The 20,915-nt window shown below is 41.3% G+C and overlaps 1 protein-coding gene across 12 annotated transcripts in view; it reads left to right on the forward strand.

Moving 5' to 3' along the window:
* Nucleotides 1–20,915, forward strand: part of LOC130178562 (receptor-type tyrosine-protein phosphatase F) — a 345,850-nt gene that overhangs the window by 208,857 nt on the left and 116,078 nt on the right. Inside the window, exon 1 of one of the 12 annotated variants that reach the window (XM_056390907.1) lies at nt 9,913–10,264. The exons of the other annotated variants lie outside the window; for them this stretch is intronic. The gene's annotated coding sequence lies outside the window, so the exon portion shown is untranslated. Of the gene's footprint in view, nt 1–9,912; nt 10,265–20,915 lie in introns of those variants that run through there. 12 annotated transcript variants of the gene reach the window in all.

Genomic DNA, 20,915 nt, shown 5'->3' on the forward strand with positions numbered 1-20,915 from the left:
GAGCTTGGTGGTTTGAATTTTTATGTGTAAAGTAAGGTTGGGATGTGCAGGTATTTTTCCCAGACTAGGTTTCCACAGGCAGAGCTGTCTCTTAGGTACAGTGTTTTTTTTTCTTTTTCTTTTTTTCCTTTTTTCACGCCTCAAAGAGCACGGCACTTTAGCACTTTACATTTAGCAAAACTTCCCCATCAAGAGGTAAAAACGGCACAGAGGGCTCTGGACAATTTGAAAAAAATATACTTTCCCTCCAGAGCACTTAAGTTCAGATCTTTGTCATTATTAGCTTGCTTCTTCAGCCACAGATTCCCCTTTTTAAAGCGATAGAGACCAATGCTCTGAACACAGTTTGCCTGATCTGCCATGCAGCAGAAATCCCAGAGATAAGTAATAGAAGGTCTAACTCTTAAAACGCTAAATGAAGTTGAATGGGAGGAAAGGGAAATGACTGGCTTTCTTCTCCATTAGCACTCAAATTAATCCACTCATTTCTTCTCTATAGATTTATGAGGCACTGATGCTATAATAAGAAGTTTTATGTTGAATATTTAATTTCCTTAATTATTTTGGGCTAACTTTCTACTCAGTTGGTTGAAGTCCATTTGTTACTCACTGCTGTGAATGGTTAATGAAGAGAAAAGCACTGATATTTCCTCTAAAGCTTTGGTAGGCTCAGGGTACTGTTTAGCTTTGTTGTCAGCCTCAGTTGTTTAGTTATTTATTAAGTGTTTTAAAACACTATCCATTCCATTTTCATGACAATCATCACCCCATACTTATCATTTAGTACATGAAATAGAAAAGATCCAGTCTTACCATTAAGTATCATTAGTTCTATCATTAATTATCATTCATCTACTCCAACTACAGACTTTAGATTTAGGCATTAAGACAGCAGTAAAAAATCGCCATTCTTTGTTATGGTTGTTATAATCTTGGTTACTAGCTATTAATTTACATACAAAGCATCATATAATTTTAGTTTCTTTGTACTGTAGAATGATGACTTATCCATTGTTTCCCCATGTGTTCAGTGTTTTGGTCAACAGAGGGCCCTTATCTTTCCCTGTCAGTCAATCCATTGTTGAAGAGAGGGACCCTGCAAATGCAAAATGGCACGAGTGATGGATTACTCTTTTATTTGGCTGGCTTTTCATCAACTGAAATGGTGTGTGTGCATGCTCACGCATGCATGTTCATGTTTGTTTGGGAGAGTTTTTATGTGCAGTGTAGTTTTAGATTTTTCCTTCTCATTTGGAAGAACATAACTAATGCTGATTTTGCAAAAAAAAAAAAAACAATTTGTGAATGTGAAGCATTTAAAAATTAACTGCAGTTCAGACTTCCTAAATCTTTAAGTTTAAGTTAGATTTAATTTTTAAAGCAATTAGTTACTATACAGGGGAAGAAATAGACACAGACTTCCCTTTAGAGTCTTAATACTGTTATGAATAGCAGTCTAACCTACATCAGAAGTTTTACTTCACTATTATATATAATTATGTCACTATTTACAGTGCATCCGGAAAGTATTCACACCCCTTCACTTTCCCCACATTTTTTTATGTTACAGCCTTATTCCATAATTGATTAAATTCCATTTTTTTCTCATCAATCTACACACAATACCCCATAATGACAAAGCGAAAAAGGGGTTTTAGAAATTCTTGCAAATTTATTAAAAATAAAAAACTGAAATATCGCATGTACATAAGTATTCACACCCTTTGCTATGACACTCAAAAGTGAGCTTAAGTACATCCTGTTTCCACTGATCATCCTTGAGATATTTCTACAACTTGATTGGAGTCCACCTGTAGTAAATTCATTTGATTGGACATGATTTGGGAAGGCACACATCTGTCTATATAAGGTCCCACTGTTGACAGTGTATGTCAGAGCAGAAACCAAGCCATGAAGTCAAAGGAATTGTCTGTAGACCTCCGAGACAGGATTGTATCGAGGCACAGATCTGGGGAAGGGTACAAAAAAAGCACAATGGTCTCCATCATTCGTAAGTGGAAGAAGTTTGGAACAACCAGGACTCTTCCTAGAGCTGGCCGCCCAGCCAAACTGAGCAATCGGGGGAGAAGGGTGTTGGTCAGGGAGGTGACCAAGAACCCAGTGGTCACTCTGACAGAGCTCCAGCGTTCCTCTGTGGAGATGGGAGAACCTTCCGGAAGGACAACCATCTCTGCAGCACTCCACCAATCAAGCCTTTATGGTAGAGTGACCAGATGGAAGCCTCTACTCAGTAAAAGGCACATGACCGCCCGCTTGGAGTTTGCCAGAAGGCACCTAAAGGACTCTCAGACCATGAGAAACAAGATTCTCTGGTCTGATGAAACCAAGATTGAACTCTTTGGCCTGAATGCCAAGCGTCACGTGTGGAGGAAACCAGGCACCTCTCATCACCTGGCTAATACCATCTCTACAGTGAAGCATGGCGGTGGCAGCATCATGCTGTGGGGATGTTTTTCAGCAGCAGGAACTGGGAGATTAGTCAGGATCGAGGGAAAGATGAATGGAGCAAAGTACAGAGATATCCTTGATGAAAACCTGCTCCAGAACGCTCAGGACCTCAGACTCGGGCGAAGGTTTACCTTCCAACAGGACAACAACCCTAAGCACACAGCCAAGACAAGGAAAGAGTGGCTTCGGGACAAGTCTGTGACTGTCCTTGAGTGGCCCAGTCAGAGCCCAGACTTGAACCTGATTGAACATCTCTGGAAAGACCTGAAAATAGCTGTGCAGCAATGCTCCCCATCTAACTTGACAGAGCTTGAGAGGATCTGCAGAGAAGAATGGGAGAAATACCCCAAATACAGGTGTGCCAAGCTTGTAGCTTCATACCCAAGAAGACTTGAGACTGCAATCGCTGCCAAGGGTGCCTCAACAAAGTACTGAGTAAAGGGTGTGAATACTTATTTACGTGTGATATTTCAGTTTTTTATTTTTAATAAATTTGCAAAAATTTCTAAAAAACGTTTTTCGCTTTGTCATTATGGGGTTTTGAATCCATTTTGGAATAAGGCTGTAACATAACAAAATGTGGGGAAAGTGAAGGGGTGTGAATACTTTCTGGATGCACTGTAGATGCATTTTCAAGCTTTTAAACTATTTGTTTACGTAGCCTAAGCCATGAGCACGCAACACAGCCCTTTATCAGTTATTCATGCAAGAGGCTAGCTCATAATTTGTGGTTTATTTCCTTTTAGCAGTGGAAGCAGCCTTCTCCAACTCCAACAGAGGAAATAATTTCATGTCCCCCTCCTTTTGATTCCAGCAAAGTGATGCACTTGGGTGCAAAGCTTGGGGAGATTTCCTAATGAGAGCCATTAACAATGCTGAAGTTGATTTGTGTTTTTCAATGCATCCCTTTGTGTCCGAGTTGTTTTTCCTGCATGCCAATGGGAAATTATTAGAATAATAAAATGCCTTATTAGAACACCACTAGTTTGTTCTGGAAAAAAATAATTCCTTTGAATTGTTAGAAGCACTACACAGACTATGTTGTTGTTTTTGTGTGGTTGAAGTCTAATACATATTGATGGTGAACAACTGCAAAGCTTAGAGTGTATTTGAAAAGTAGTTGACACTTTTCACTGTAGCCAGTCAGGCTACTTATCTTCTTGAGCGCTAGCACCTTATCCTCTGTGTGAGGCAGACATTTATTGAGGGAAAGCATCTGGAAGGCTGTCTTGTCAGAGACAAAATGTAGCCTCCTCGGGTTGGAAGAGACTGCTCTGTGGGGCTTTTATTAGGAACCTCTCTGAAAGTTTTGCAGATTTATCAAAGTCTCCCGAGCACACGGCATGCTTACTCCATCTGAGGTACTGTCGAAAGTAGTGGCCCCTGTTTGGATTGCATTTTTGCCTTATCCTCTTGTACATTTTGTTTGTGTGCAGGCTTCGTACTTGTTCTAGTACTGGTATCTAAGCCATATCTCCCTTAATTTTTCCTCTCAATGGAAGCTTTAGAGTAAAATCCACCCTGAAACACTTCAAAAAAGACCAAATTTTGAAGTGTGTTGTTAATCTCTCTACACACTTTTCTGTTTGGTTGTGATTTTCCTTATTCTCTCAAGATGACTGGCCAAATGTAAATGATAGATTTCATATTACAAACTGCTCTACAAAAATGACAGTAGTTTGTAGCAGACAATTTCAACATGAGATGAAGACAATGTTTACAAAGATTTAGGAAAGAATACCTTCTAAACGAGGCAGAGATATCAATTCCTTCACTCAAAATAGCCTCACAAAACAGGATGCATTGCAGAAACAGCTTGCATCTTTGCAGGTCTGATGACAGTAGCCTGTGAAATGTAACACTGCTGAACAGCTGGTCGCATCACACCACAGCATTGTTCTTTGTCCATGATGACTGTTCCTTGATTGGAGGACTAACTAGGATGTCTTTACTATCATTCTCTTCACTTTCACAGAAGGTATCTTATCTGATGGTCTCATAACATTTTTGTAAATTTGAAGGAAGCAGATGAATGAGATTTTTGTTGTGTGTCAGTGCTGAGGTGGCGAACTGTTCCAAAAATGCTCCTGACAGAAATCTCTGTGAAATGATCATTGATCAAGAAATACAAATAGAGGTCTGAAGCACGGGTCGCGTTACCCAAATATTTCCTGTCATTGACTCAATTGATGGAAAAGTCTGCCATCTGTCATTTTCCATTTTGCGCACAGGGTACATTGAGGTGGTAACTAAATTCCCCTCAGAACAACACGTCTCAATATGCAGGTGCTGACAGCACATTGAAGAGTGGCGGACTGGAAGACGTCTTTGGAGCACGTGTATGACTAAGACGTGCCACAGAGGGGTGCAGGCGGAGCGCATGCAGTGGGATTTCATCCCAGTGAAGCGAGATTTTGCAGGATCTGGAAATCCCTTGTTGAAAGACTCTTGCTGACTTCTGATCATTTCCCTGGGAGAAATTTTCATCAACTTAAAAACCTCATCCAGTGGTAACTCCATTGTTGCCTTCAGAACAAAATTACCGCCATGAGAAGTCGTCTGTCCGTGGAAAAGATGCTAAACCTAATGACAATCGCCTCTACAGCAATCTCCCTTGATGCGTTTCATTGCAACCAAGCAAGCACCCAGTTTAAGTCCATCAAATTTGCCTGTTCAGGGTGTTTTAGTGCCCTCTGCTGTCATTGCGGTGTCTCTGTTCATCTTTTCTCTTAGAAATTTATAATCCGAATTGTTTTTGAAAATTAAATGCTATTAAATAGGCTGTGTTTCATTATCATCAAAAATGAAAATGACGGGTAATAATAGATTATGAAGGAATTTTTACGACCCTGTCCGTCAAAATGACAGACAACGAGAATCTCTAATGCAACCACTGGTCTGAAAATTAGGTGAGAAAGAAGTGAATTGAACCATGCAGGCAGGAGTGAGGGGAGTGGACACCATTGAAGGTCACCTGCTAAGACATGTTTGGATAAATGGAGCCAACATCCATATCATTGATTGCCAACTTACCCTTTGAAGTTGCAGAGAGTTGCATTGAGTCCCTTGTCTTGCACACCATTCTTGACCCTGCTATATGCCTCACCTCATTGGGGAACTCTTTAGTGCTGGAGTAGTGATTATTACTCCCCAGTAGGACTGTGCAGAAATTAGACATGCTAGATAAACCAATAAAAATGATGCTACATCACTTGTGCTTGCATCTTACAAACATCACCACCTCCCGTATTGCATATTTCACCCTAAAGCGACGACTCAGAGCCACCCGCTTCTTTGCTTTCATCGCAACCCCCTTACCCCTCACTGAGTGCAGTATGCAAGGAAGTCGGTCTCTGGAGAGGTTCAGGGAGCGCAGGGGGCCAGAGGGTAGAGAGGGGCACAATGCTGTAGAGTGCCTCAATGTCGCTTCATTTCCCCATTTTAATTGGGCTATCTAAATGCATCCCCGGTTTGTCAATACCCGCCGGGGTCCCAGATAAAAATGATTTGTCTCTTGCATTCTGCGGCATGCTCTGCTGTTCCCCTTAGAGAGCGTGCCCTGCCAGTTGTCAGCAGCAGAGTGTAATGGAGAGTGCTCGTTGTTTTTGATTTTCAATGAGTAGCAGGAAAACAGGTGCCTTCCTCCATCACTTCTACCGCTCTTCCTTTAGTCATTTTTTTTCTTTTTCTTGTACTCTCATTCTGTCTGTAACTAACAAGTCAATGTAGGCATGCAGTCACACCCACCTGTATGAACATATATACTTAGACCAAGGCACTGGACACATGCACAGATTCACATGCTCTACACACACACAGACACATATTTGTACAGGCACGTACACATGCCGGCACTCACTGAAGGTCAGCATCGTGAAGCCAATCTTATCTGTGTTTTTATGTACTCAGTTTCCCACTGTCCTTGTGTTTTTCACACCTCCTGTCGCCATGTGCCATCACCTTCCCTCTCAGCACTGGAGCCAGTGTTATCTGCAGACAGTCCTGAGAAAGATTCAGGGCCAAAAGTGTGCCCTTAGTGTTTGGAATGTGGTGCAGAAATACGATTCGCACACACTGTTTGACATTTTCATTTTCATTTTGTGCAGCACAGGGATACATTACTTTGCATGTTAAAGATTACCATTTTGTGCTTCACTAGATACGCTTTTTAGTCTCTTATCTGATCGATGATAATTTTGGTGTTTTATTGTATGTTTCCAAATGCTTCCTGCATAGTTTAAGCTATCCCTGTAACTCATCTCGTCACAGATCACAGTCTAACGTGAAATGTCACATTGGCGATTTGTGAGAACCCATGTTTGTGAGTAATGACACGATCCATGCATGTGAAATAAATAGCAGCACAATTACAATCTGGAGGTAGATTAGTTAACAAACAGGTAACAGCAGTAGCCAAGCCTCAGTAAATTGTGAATTGGGCTGGGAATTCTAAACTAACAGGTGTTGCCCAGCTGTGCTTGTGGACATGATGACATAGTGCAAGTCTTAAGAGCCCATCAGCAGGAGCACACTGACTTTCACGGCCCAGTGTTTATGACACAGGTCAGCATTTTTTCACTGGCATGCAGCTAGAATTCAGTGACCTCTCTGGATCTGAATGGGGAGATAAAGCATGTCACTTAACGGATGTTTTTTCGAATACCATTATTTTAGATATTAGATAATAGCATACTTGCATGTGGTTTTAGATGACTGCAGACTGCAATATTTGGAACTGCAACAAACACAGTATATCCTTGTTATGATATATATCATTCATTCAGTCAATGTGTGCTCTTCTGACCCTACACCAAGAAACTTATTTTCTTACCTCAAAGCTGAACCTTTCTAAAATGTTTTGGCAGACTTGTTAGATGGTGCAGACAGTTATATTGATAAAGCCCAAGGCCAATGTGATTCATCTACAGCAGCCAGTGCAGTTTCCCATCAGATGATGACTGTAGCTCTCACAGAGGAGCTGAGGTGTCTGGCTTGATCCAGGTGTTCTTCACCTGCAGATAACCCCAGAGCTACACAACTGACTGAGTACATGCAATAACTCACAAAATAAAGCCAGAGAACCCAGAAAAAACAATGATCTCACAAAATCAGGCTTTCACTCAAATCTATTAACTGGGTATTGTTAGCAGACTGGCTTAAGACTGGGAGAGGCTGGCTCCTTCAGACTGAAGAGGTTGTCAACCTTTTTTTAAGTCTAATGAAATGAGCGGGGGATGGGTGGTTGTCACAATGTTATAAATTCTCAGACTTGGTAGGGGGTGTTTCCAAATCTTTTCAAACTAGTGGGGGGTGGGGCAAAAGATAAGTCCTAAAACTGCCTGAGCTACAAAAACTTGCTTGAGGCCACAGTTTTAATCTTGCATAGGGGGTTACTGCTCAGTTCCATCTGTGTTTTGAGTTTTACATTGCACTAAAATGAGATTACACTAGAGATTAAATGTCTCATGTTGTGCAGCTGACACAATACACAACATTATTGTACCTTACAATTAATTTTTCTCTGCCACTCTGCTAAAACTACCATCTGATAATCTTCATTTCTACCTTTTACTGCTGTGCGATTTGCTCAGCGATTTGGTTTCAGATGAATGTGACATTTGAGCTGGCACAGACTGTTTACACCCACAAAAATACTTTTTCTCCTCTCCTCGGGGGTGTGTAGGTGTAATAATTATTCTCCAGAAGGTTCCCTCAAACTCTCATTAGTTTGGAAAGGATGAGAGGTTTCCAATATGTCCAGATTGGTTGTTCTCCTTTTTGCATATAGCTGTGTGATAGTTGTGTTGACATTTTAGGAAGTTTTTGCATGCTTGAGATCCCATTTTTTTTATTAGTAAGACTACTGCAGCATATACAGCAGGAATGTATTTATATTTTAGGCTGTTCAAATGGAATTACTTTTTAATCAGATGACCCAAATCCCATTTGTTCTAAACTAGAATGAAAGTTAAAGATAAAACAGTTCTTTCCCTTGCTGAAAAGTCTGTTGTGTGCACAGATCTGCAGCCTCCAGTAAAATCAGACTGTCTCCCATTGTTAACAACAAAGAGAAATGTAGAACACATTGCAGTTCGCCATTTCCTTCAGCAGAGTTTGAGCCTAGAAGATATTCAACTTTGCTGCTCTTAGTGGAAACACTCATAAGTGCTTTTTAGAACCTCAATCTGAATATCTTTTATTATGTTAGTTTCCTTAAGGTACTGCAGTGTATCAGCAGTACTGCCCTATTTAGATTAATAGGAATTACACTAGCCAGCAGTATGGCAAAGATAAAATTTGTCCTTTCAGGAAATATTAACATATTATGATGCAGTTGTTGTGAATAATTTAATTATTAATGCAGCACAATACTATGCATGGCCTCATCTAAAAACATTGGTCTCAGTCTAGGTCATGGCTTGCAGTGTCAGCAATGCCACTGATACATTAAAAAAGAAAAAACCATTGCTACGTTGAGGGCGAAACATTGTTGAAGCATTGCGGGATGAGTCAAGTAACAGTCCACACAGTATTATGGGGATAAATGAGCAAACCTCTCCCCAAGGTCCCGAGGCTCTGTGATCTATTAAGGCGCTGTCGTCTCGGATGGTGAATCTCAGAGAGTGAGGGAATTTTGGGGGAAGAGAATGGTTGTGCTGACATCCTCTCTCAGTGCAATCCCTTGTCCTTGTAGAACGGAAGAGAAAAACAGCACCAGAGGCTGACTTGGCTGTTCCTCTGAGCTCCATCATAAATCCGACTGAACATTTCTGAACATCTGTTGTGGATGATTAGCTCCATGGCTAGCAGAGTTTGACCAGAGGGAGCGAGAAGCAGTGTGTTTGGGAGTTGTGTGTGTGTGTGTACACTCAACGCCTTGCTGATTTAAGAATGAGAATTTTGCATATTTATTTACCTACGCCCCCTTTTTTTTTTTTTTTTTTTTTTTTTTTTTTAAGAAAGAGAGAGGAGGCCAAATTATTTTTGAAACAGTTTCATCAGCCAAAAAACATGTTACTGGACATGTGTTAAGTTGGCACAGTCCTCTGGGAATACTTTTATGTTTCAAGGTCACACTTTGTTAACCTCTTTGTTTCAGCGATAATGACACTGCAAATTGATTTTGAAGTACATGCAGGAGTTCCATTTAAAAGTGGAATTGGAGATGTTGGACGTGTCAGACAACCTGCCGTCAGGTTTATGATGGCATATGAGCTTACATTAGGTCACATTCTCTCCCTGGAAGGTGCAGCAATACGTAACATCACGTGTACTTGTGCCTCAAACCTTTTTACTCACATGCAGGTGCGCCACAAAATTGTCTCTCATTGGTCAAGGTTCAAAAGGTAAGGCCCTGCAGCCCCCTCCCTCTTCTTACTGAAATCTGACACCAGTGACATCACATGGTGGGTTTGGCTTCTCCCAGGCAGTCCCTCAACACCCGTTCAGTGTGAGAACAAGCTCTGCCTCTGAAGGATCTCTCCCCAAGCCACATTGCTCGATAGCCACAGCTGGAAACGCATTGCTGGGGAGCCAAAAGACAGTTCCTGTGGTTTAAAGAAACGGTGTGAATGGGATAACTGAGCAGGAACTGGAGACTACTTCCTCTCACATACTTTTTCATAAGACATCTTCCAGGGATAATCTTTCGTGGATACTGGTGGATTTTCTTTTCTAGGATTTGGATTTTCTCTCTCTCTCTCTCTCTCTCTCTCTCTCTCTCTGGAATAAGTGCCTCACAATAGAAAGGAATAGAGCGGATTTATCTATAAGTGGACGTAATTGACATGCATAGGTAAGTCTGAATTTTGTACCACAGTAATCTTCTAATGTATCAGTGAAGAAAAGAAAAGTTTTATTATTTCTTTTAAAAAAAATGAGGCACAGGTGCATTTTTTGAAACTGACTGAGCTGTCCTAAACTCTGAACTTTTTCTGTCCGTATGTCCCGGCACCACTATGTGTTATTTCTCATCTTGGGATATACCTTTTACAAGTTGCCTCTTACAATAAAAGTAACAAAGTAAGTTGATGTGTTACACTTCAATGGTCAGGTATTTTCTTACTATTCTTTTGTCCCCTTTTCTTTTGTCCTTGCTCACTCTTGCTTGTTAAGCCAAAACAATAGTTTAACCTCGTCTTGGCTTAGCTCTATTGGCTGTCTCTCTGGCAAATTGCCCTGTCTGGTGCGAGCCCTCCCCTACGTATTCAGAGGACGTTGAATAGAAGGGCCATAGAATGTCCCCTAGCTACCGCTGCTAAGGTGAGGCACCCTGCCGTTCTACTGCATTAGGCCTACACTGAGGCCAAACAACCTGTTTTTCCAGTTGTCTTTATCTCCCCGGGCAATCTGGAGGGTAAAGTTTCAGCGACAAGAATTCCAGTTAGAAGGAGACACTGAAAGGCTTTGAAATCCCAGATAATTGTAGAGGGGAACTTTTGGAAGTCACAAATTATGATTTTCAGAAAATGTTTAGGCCTCGGTTTCAACAAAGTATAACTTGTAAGACATGTTTCTTAGCATGATTTAAAGGTTTGAAGTTTGTTTGTCTTCTACTGTGATACTCAGCTAAATCATACTTGAAAGACATTTTTGGGGAAGATGTGAATGAAGTCACCTGAAAACTTTTTTTGCCCCTTCAACAAAGATTAACCAGCTCTAAATGTTCCCTTCAGCTTTAATCGTGTCTTAAATCTTTTGTATCTTTTTTTTTATTACAACATAAAACTTTTATACGCTTTGAGGAACTTTTGGACTGAGTTCATCTTGCTCTTGGACACAATAAATGTGGCAGTTGTTTCACAATACTTTCATTGCCTAATACAAGGAGCTGGTTTCAGTGGGAAAAATATTCTTTTTGCTCTTTTCCATCAAAGCTGTCTTAAGTTTTCAAAGAACATAGTGTAGATAACATGTCTGTCTTGTTTTGTTTGGCAGTTGAAATGACTAGACTTACCCCACGGGTCCGTCTTACTGCAATGGGAACTTTGTGTTTTCTCTCTTAGTTGTACCAAAGCTCAACTTGTTTTTCTGTTTTGTATTGTTTATATCTTTCCTTTTTAGTTAATGATTCACGAGTACAAACTTCACTGTGTAACTCACCCCTTTTAGTCTTGACTTGGAGTGATTACCCAGACTTGATTAAAAAAAAATGACCTTGAGGCGAAACACAATATGGACACAACTGTTAAAATGTTGCTCAGCTGCTCAGTAGCATAAACAAACAGGACAAAAAACTGTCAGCCATGGTCATTTTAAACAAAGCCAATTCCTGCCCACATTGGGTGACCTGTAGGTCGTCCTCCTTCACCTCCACCATGCAGGCCACTGACCTTAATTCCACTTTTACGACTACGTCACAGTCACTTCGTCACCGGCAATGTTCCAGAGAAACATTAAGTGATGTCTAGGATATGACCTGGGGAAATCACTACAGCCATTTGTGTACCACTGCTCTTTATTAAATTCCCCCGACTAAACATACAAAATATCCCTCACTTAAATGACTGCCCTGGCTGAGCTCCTTCCTTTGGAATAAATTACCCTGTGTGGAACAGTCAATCACTCAATCTCTCTCCCCATCGGATTCCTCAAAAGTAATTATGGGCTGAGCATATGGATTTTTCCATAGAACTTGATTTCTCATCATCTGTGAATTGGGTGATGTGTAATGGCCTGTTAACGCATGATGGATCTGCTTAATCACTCTTATCCCAGTTGGGACATGAAAGAGGTTGCTTACAATCACAGATCAATGTCTGTGAAGGCGATTGTGTCAGTGGAGCCAGACATTTGTCTATGATGCATACTGTAAGAAGACAGAAAATCTACCAGCTCATTGTTGGGTTATTAAAGTTCAAAGCTTAGACTTGGCAGCATGGACTTGTTTATGATAATGTTTCAGACTTTGATTTCCAGCAGAGGTGGCATTTTTTTTTTTTTTTTTTCATTTGTTCTTGTGTCAGAAATTGTTGCCTGATTGTGACAAGGTCATGAGTTGTAGGTTTATGATGACAAGGCCTAATTGTCAATCCTCTGTTCTGTGCTAAATGACATGTTTATGCAGTGAGGCATGAGTGAGCCAGATACGTCCTGGGTAATGTGCGATGTCAGTCAGCGGCCACTGCCTGTGTGATGTGTTAGCTGTGCTGATAGTCACTTTCTGGTCTCAGTTGTGACACTTCTTTCTTGAAGACAGTCACTCATTCATTGTGACAGGTGCTGAGAAGGTTTTTTTTTTTTTAAAAAACGGGCTACTTTACCACTAAAATCACCCGTGTTTTGACAAGAACGCTTTTCCTCAGCTGCCCCAAGCAGAGAGCTCATTTGATTGAACTAGGTCTATGCCTAAGCTTTGGCATCTACACAGGCTTACTAAACACACGTTAGGTTTTGACATATTCAAGATGAGATCATATCCAAATAAGCAGACAGGTTTATTTTAAGTAAGGTGATGTTATTTTTGTCACCAATTAGGGATGAATGGAAAGTGTCTTGTAAAAATCCACTCCATCTGTGGCAGTGCAGCTTTAGCTCACTGTCTCTTTAAAGTGATTTCGAAAACAAGTGGATCATCACGCTCAGGCTTAGATCATATTCATCTCTTTTCTTTCCTTCAGCCCTTTTTTCACATTATATATATTCAGCATTTTAAATGTATCTATCTGCATTTTATGCCCAGTTATAGCCAGCCATCAGAGGTCTGTTTTGTGCTTGTAGCCTTGCACCTTCCATTTAAACCTTAGCTCTTTGCATTGCAGCCATGGGTTTCTCAATGGGAACACAAATCCGCTTTGTCAGAGAGGACATTTCCCTCCTTGCACAAAACTCATTTCAATTCCACATCATCCCATTACGCCTCCACATTGATTGAAACAGCCTCCATTTTCAGGGGCAGCTGCATTTTTATGTACTCTGTATGTATGACAAGGCCAAAGCTTATACTTGTGTATGTGGAATGTGCAGCGATGCAAGACATACAGCCATGACTAATCTAAATTCTTCTGTGTTTTAAACTATTTTCTGAAAATAGAAGAGTACGGGTCAGTCTTGTTGCTCCGTTGCATTATACCGTTAATTTCCTTGATGCTATATTGTTGAATTAATGTATGATAGCAGACTATTATCATATACCTTAAACAGCCTTTTCTGCAGAAAGACAAGTCCAGATTGGTTGCCTGTGGGCTGCCATAAAAGGGAATTAAAGGTTGCAGCTTTACCTTGCTCTTTAACATAGCGGGATAACTGTGATGCTAAACTGCAGCAAAGCAAATGAAATTAAATGTGGGCTTCATTTATTTGGTGCATCACCAGCACCCTTGTCTGCTCAGCTTTCCAATTTATTTAAATGCCTGGCTTAAACTAAACATTCTGCTTGATTACTTCCTCAGCTTTCCCGTCACTTTCTCCTAAGTTCAGTAATGTATTTTGTGATCATACATAGCAGCATTAGGTCTGGCCTTTCACACACAATCCATAAGGTATCATATAATGGAATAATAAGACTTCATAGTCTTGGCTACCCATACACAGATTTGTATACAGTCACACTATTGTCTGAAAGAACAGCACGTGTGTTGCATGTTACACTGTGAAAAAAATATTCAGCACCAGCACAACATTTAGCTTTTGTTCATCTTGTGGTTCATCTTCACACACAGGCAATGTCTCCTCCTCCTGCACAACTCTGAGGTCCCCTGCTTGTTTTGGGAAGATGGATGGAGATTCATTTGGTTTCATTATAATGCCTGACTTATTTATAGCCTGCCTGTGCAGCGCCTGTTGGCCCACTGTGGCCCTGTAAGGATGCTGGGGGCTGAGGCGTTGATGAAACATTCCTGTGTCCAGGGGGTATTCTCTGAGGAGAGCTCTGCTTGTTTAAGGGAGGGCAGCAGGGTGACAATGTAAGAACCATGGGCAAGGCCACTGAAATCTAATTCCACCAGCCTTGCCTAGCTACAGCATTCCTGTTTGAGAGCTTTCTTACACTGTGGGGGTGTTGTAATGACACCACATAGCCGAACAACATGGGAGAAACTATATGAAATGATCTGAGCCTATGAATTTAGTTACTACAAAAAAAGGGGAAGGGGAAACTTCATTAGAAAAAATAGTTCCCCTGAAACACACTTTCATACATTGCTTATGCACAGTTTGGAGTTTGGAGTTCCACAGCACCAGTCCCAAACCTTTATCTGGATCTCCCCCTTCAGCCTCAGAGATTACTGCTTCACAACCCTGGAGCAGGGATGCTGTCTGCCTGGTAATTTGATGGCTAATCCCCTGCCTCTTCCCTACAAATCTCTTCCCTGATAAAGGGGTTGCTTCTACATTAGTAAACATGGGAGACTGGGCTGCCTTGGCTGCCAGTCAGACAAGAGGACTGGTTGAGGAAAGGGGGAACTGGTTATCAGTTCCTCCTTTATAGTTAAAAGGAAAGCCCCTTTACATCTTACGCTGTAAACTCAACAAGCTTGCTCATAAGGCAATCTAATTTTATGTATGAAGTAAATAATGTATAGTACATTTTTTGCACATTTTGTCAAAGCATGAGGAAAATCCCCTTTGCTCATCTCATGTGGCTACTAGTGGTTTTAATGGTTTGATAGTGAGCTGTGAATGTCGCAAAGTGTTTTCCTTTACACTGAGTTGCCATACAGGCCATTGTTAATGCACATTCATGAGCTTTTTGACCTGAATATGTTATCCTCATGATCATTGTGCTACTGCCACAGCTAGACACGATGGCTCAGTTAAAAGGAATCAATTTCCTCAGATCTCTACACAGACTACCATTGGACTGTATGGACTGACTACATGACCAAGCATTGCTAGATTGCAGTCTGTAGTCCTCATAGGAGTTTTATTAGGGCCTGTGTCCATATAACGTTTTTCTCTGGCATAAAAGCGCAGGCAGGGCGCTGGGGTGCGTTTCATCCCAGCACTTCATCAAAAAAGCACCATGCATGGGTTTTGTTTCTATGACAACATATCACCACTAGTGTTGTATGACAAACTAGCATCACCCCTTTGCTTTTTTATTACTGTTTGTTTGACATTGTTGATGACATGTTGATAAAAGCACAACAGCAACATTCAGTGTCCGTCCGATCTGCTCCCACAAATGGGTTTTTCTGTCTTTGACATATCACACAGCTCAGGATAGACAGACACAGCCTGAACAAGCTTCTCCTCCATTTTCTTGGTTACCACAGTGTTGAGTCCCACCTCATCTGAATGGTTGCCTGAATAGGAGCTACAGTGACGATACCAGTGCTTTTCCGGAAAGTTCAGAAACTTTCAACTAGTCATGCTCGGAGTGGCTGAACAAAAAAGGTCTGCAGCACTTTATCTCCAGGCGGCCACTCTCTCTTATCATTGGGAAGAACTGAAAAAAGACACTAGCGCTCAGAAAGAAATGCTGTATGGACACACGCCCTTAGGAAATGTTAGTCTATGCCACTTGCATGATTTCTGTTTCCTGGATGGTTGTTCACCTCCTGTGATGGTGTGTCAACAGAACACTAAGCCTGGGAATCAAAACTGATGCCTTGAGCCCAAACATGCTCAACCAAGTTTAATAGCACATGGCAAGATAGCATTTAAGCAGTCTATGGAATAACTTCAGCTTGATGACTGCAACATCGGCTGTGATGGCTTCTCATTTGTTGACCTGACAGAGGCACTTTAGGCGTCAGGGTGGATCTGGTCGGATGAGTGACAGGTCCTGTCCCTGCATGTCTTTCTGTATGTGTAACGGCCTGGTGTTCAGTCTCATCATTGTCAGAGAGCGTGATGATATGTCAGGAAGAATTTGGTGAGCTTTCTGTTTTCAGCACCTCGTAGACCAGTCAAACATCACAACTATACAAATGAACCGCAGAAGGCTCCTAGTTTTGTGTATTTGTGCTTTTTTTGATCTTGTAATCATGTCTGCAAATGCTAGCACAACACTTTTGCCTTTACTCACACGTCCTTGAACAACATTTATGTAAATTGGTGAGTCAAAACTTTAGTCACAGCACTAGTTTTTCTATTATTTCAGCTTCTTAATTGATTTTTCAACATGTCATTGTAATGATTGAAATGACCTTTTTTTTTTTTTTTTTTTTTTTTACAGATTTCTCCATAAATGGCACTAATTTATTTTCTGAAGATCAAATCTCTGGCTTATTCACGTATCATTTCTGCACTTCTTTCATAGACCACTTGATCTAAATACAAGTTTGCTTGATTGGATGTATTTGCACTGGCACTGAATCACAAGAGAAGCTCTTGTCTAGATTTTTTATGAAGTGGATTTTCATCTATTTGATTAGTCAGTAAAATCCTATGACTCACATTCGGCCCAGAATTTCTCTAACTGGATGTGTCCAAGAGATCATTTAAATTTGTGTGTGTGTGTGTGTGTGTGTGTGTGTGTGTGTGTGTGTGTGTGTGTGTGTGTGTGTGTGTGTGTGTGTGTGTGTGTGTGTGTGTGTGTGTGTGCGCGCACACTGAGTGTATGTATTGCGTGTATATGTCTTGTTAGCCAAGCTACAGAACAGTGACTCTACACTGGTGGTAATTGATAGTCTGGAGGCTGTCTCAGCTGCAGGTAAATCCTATCTGCAGCTGTACTGTGAAGGAGAGGGTCGGGGTAGGAGAGAGAGTATAAATAAGTCTTCCAAGGACTAAGGATTTCAGAATAACTAGAGGGATGGTGGGGGGAAAAAGGACCAGAAAAGCAGATAGCATAGCTGAAAGACAGGCTGATAATGGGGGAAATGTTAAATATGGGATAGGTCCCTCGCGGACAGTTAACATTTCTTCAAGATAGCCCAGGCTTAAATGTACATCTAGGCTGCATTTTTCTCAAGAACATTGAACTGTGGATTACCCCATGTCATCTTTTGTTCTGTACCCATTGGTGCCTAGTGCACAAAACTAAGTGCAGAGGCTTAGATGTGGCTTTTGCCTCTTTTCAAACACTTCCATCAGATTGACAGAGTGAAATTCAGTCCACGCTTTGCCAGGGAGATGTACTGTAGAGAGAAAGCAAGAGAGAGCAAAAGGGGAGAGCACGGTGGAGTGAGACTGGTCCCGGTGAGAGATTCATTGGTAGTAATGAGGGCGTTGGTGGAGTGCAGGGCATCGTGTTGTGGCTCCGGCCTGTCAGTATAATGGAGCTTGCTAGTCAGCTGGCAATCGATTGTTCTGCTCACAACCTCGCCCGCCTGTTGTTCTTCACTCTTGCTGTCTGTCAACCTGCCACCCAGAGATGGAGGACGAAACGGAATCCTCTCCCAGACGACAGATACAGTGTCCAGATACTTTCTCATTACCTGAAAGGTGGCCTGAGGTGAGGTGGGGAGGAAGGCAGGTTTGACTCCACATTTCCAGCCAATGCAACATGAAGAGAGAGCCTCAGGAGTAGCATCATCATAATTCCAGTTTATTTTTGCCTATGGCTGTTAACTATCAGCATTCGGTTGGTTTGTTAAATAGAGATATAAATATTTGTAATTTTTACTTGATGGAAGACTTAAAAAGATTAGTTAATGATCAAATTTAGTGTTGAATTCTCTTCTATAAAAAGCACTAGAGAATTTTGAGGCATCTGCCCTTGTTACCAAAAAGGAATACAGTTTCCCGCTCTACTCATATCATGTAGGACAAAATGTTGGATTAGACACTCAGTGAGGACAGACACGCCAGGTTTGTGGTGAGTTTGGAGTCTACATCTCTGGGTTTATTGCACCATAGCACAGTCCTGGTTTTAGGAGGACTGAAGTTGTCTGATGAACATAGTCTAAGCTGAGAGGCCCCTGCTTCTCTTGCCCTTTATCCACTGGCCCCTGCCTATTCCACACTCATCTCTTTTACATTTTAAATCCTCAGGCCTCCAGAGAGAGATGGGGATATATGGTTCCATCTGCTCCAACAGACTGGCTCATGGCTCACACAGAGAGAAAGAGACAGAGAAGGAGACATGGCCAGGGAGAGAGCGAGAGGCGGAGAGGGAGAAATGGGGGGATGGAGACAAACACAGACTGACAGAAAGACAGAAAGGCTTATTAGAATCTGCCTTTTTTCACTAGTTAGACAGGGACTGAGAGGATAACTGCCGGGAATAGAAGGCAGGAAAGGAGCTGGATTAGGATCTTGGGGATTCTCTTTTTCCACATTTGCAATGGCAACTAACCCATGTTAAATCTGTTAGGACTTAACCATTTTAGGTAGAGCAGTCTTGGCTTTTCTTTGTGTTACACATAGTTTTTTTTTTCAAGGTAGGTCTCAGTGTACCTTGTTAATTCCTCAAAACTCAGTTCTCATCAATGGGTCCTCCTTTCTAAATATACCCTTATGCTTTGCCTCAGACACCATCAGATGCAATGTTTCTGTTTCCCACCACAAATGCTTGCTGTTTTTCCCAGCCTTCCCTGAGTTAGTCTAACCCTTCCCTGTGTCAACACTGGGTTTACTCCTCTGTGCCTTGGACTGCAGAGGGTTGTTTTCCCTGTGTCTTCTACGTGCTATGTTGTAAGGTGAAATAATAAAAGCACTGTGTCAATATACAGTTTCATCTCCGCATTTCAGCTCTGACTGAAGACAAACAAACCCAACGCCATCCAGTACACTATGAAAAATTCATTCTGTCATAAAGTGAATGTAGGCTACAGTTACTTGTCCTCACCTCTGTGTTTAGTGGTGGTTTGTTCTGTGGGAATATCATTGCTGATACTGCAGTTGCTCAGAAGTAGATTTGCATAAAAGGACGTGGAGAGATAATGAGCAGCTTTCAAGATTACAATTGGACAAGCACAGCCCAGCCTCCCAGTGTCCATGAATGGATGAATGATCTTTTTTATTTATTTATGTATTTTTTGACTAATAGCCAATGGTAGCACTCTGACTAATCCATTCACAGCCAATTTGAACCCTGTCAGTGTGAATAGGCAAATCCTTATTTCTGTAGAAATGTGTACAAAGTAGAGGTAATATGGAGAAACTCACATGTTGAGGTCTGTCTGGCTAAGTCTGTGAATTAAATACCTGACGAATCATGGTATTTAATCACATTGATGAAAGAATCCTGCAAATCCAATACTGCCTTAAAGCTGTCTGCTCATTGATTTGCATCATTTTCTGCAATGACGAGACATATTAAAGGAATGGAAAGGGCATAGGGTATTGCCTGCTAGTCTCACAATATACAGCCTCCAGATAGCCCAACCCTAGTCCAAAGTATTGTGGCAAACAATTACTAGAGTTGCTGCTCTGTCACTGAGCACTGAGGCCACAGCTTCTTTCACATGTCGGCCTCTGGAGGGTCCCTGCTGGCCAAAGAGCTTCTCTCCCAGGCCGTTACAGTCGCTAATCTGGCCTGACACCAAGCTGATTTACAATACCCCCTAGCCTAAGTACTGACTGACTAGAAGTAATTGATTTAGAACAGTGTAGACACCTGCTGAAGAGTATGAAGCCCTGTAAAGCCCCTCCTACCCTCTTACACAAAGTTAGGCTCTCACCTCCATGCCACCTGTGGAAAATAGATACGCTTAGACCTAAGGATATTGAAGGGATGGTTTCTGGCCAAGTTGGGCAATGCTATTGAGAAAACATGCATATGCAGTGTGTTTTAAGCTTGTATTGTATTCCATACTTCCCATGCTCTAATGTAGTTCTCAAATGCACCACTTTTCTAATATTTCAGCGCGCTTTCTGGTCGCTAAAAATCCCCCCATGATAGATCCATGGATTGAGCTGAGCCTGAACAACTGCCTGTGTTTGGCAAGCTATTTATCTATGGAGCTCTGTATTTGCCAGTCTTTCTGCTCACATGCCTTCACTCTGTTTGTCTTTTACTGGCGGAGCTGAGGCTTTCTGCTGAGGAGGTGCTGAGGTTGGGGGGGGGGGTTGAAGTCCTCTGTGTGGTGTTAGGGGGGAGTCCATGCCTTCTGTGCCGCCTGCCTAGTCATTTTATGGCACCATCTGTCCACAAGCAAACCGTCAAGTGGTGACGTGTTAGCCCATCTCTTTTGCTTGACAGTGTGAATTTCCTTTTGATATATATGCACATCTGCTGTTGAAAATGTGTCTCAGTTTATATTGCTAATTTAATGTTTGGCCATACCACAGAATCATTCTTAATTATGCAGTAATTCAATTGTAAAACTCTCTAAAAATGTAAACAAACACAAATATTTATATACATTTTATTTCATTCTTTGAACTATTGCAAGGCTATTGGCTTTTAGAGACCCTGAACTGAATACTAAGCTTTGTTTTTTTCTCCATTGGCTTTATTTATAATAAAAAAAAGATTTTTATTTATGTGCCACTTTTCAAAACAAAGATCCATCGCTGTCAGGGGAGAGAGAAAGCAAAGGACAGAGAAGTAAGAAAGAGATAAACCGAGAAGATATATAAGCAAAATAATAATCATAATTATGTTAATACCTATG

The sequence above is a fragment of the Seriola aureovittata genome, chromosome 12 (assembly GCF_021018895.1).
Source record: "Seriola aureovittata isolate HTS-2021-v1 ecotype China chromosome 12, ASM2101889v1, whole genome shotgun sequence".
Lineage (NCBI taxonomy): Eukaryota > Metazoa > Chordata > Actinopteri > Carangiformes > Carangidae > Seriola > Seriola aureovittata.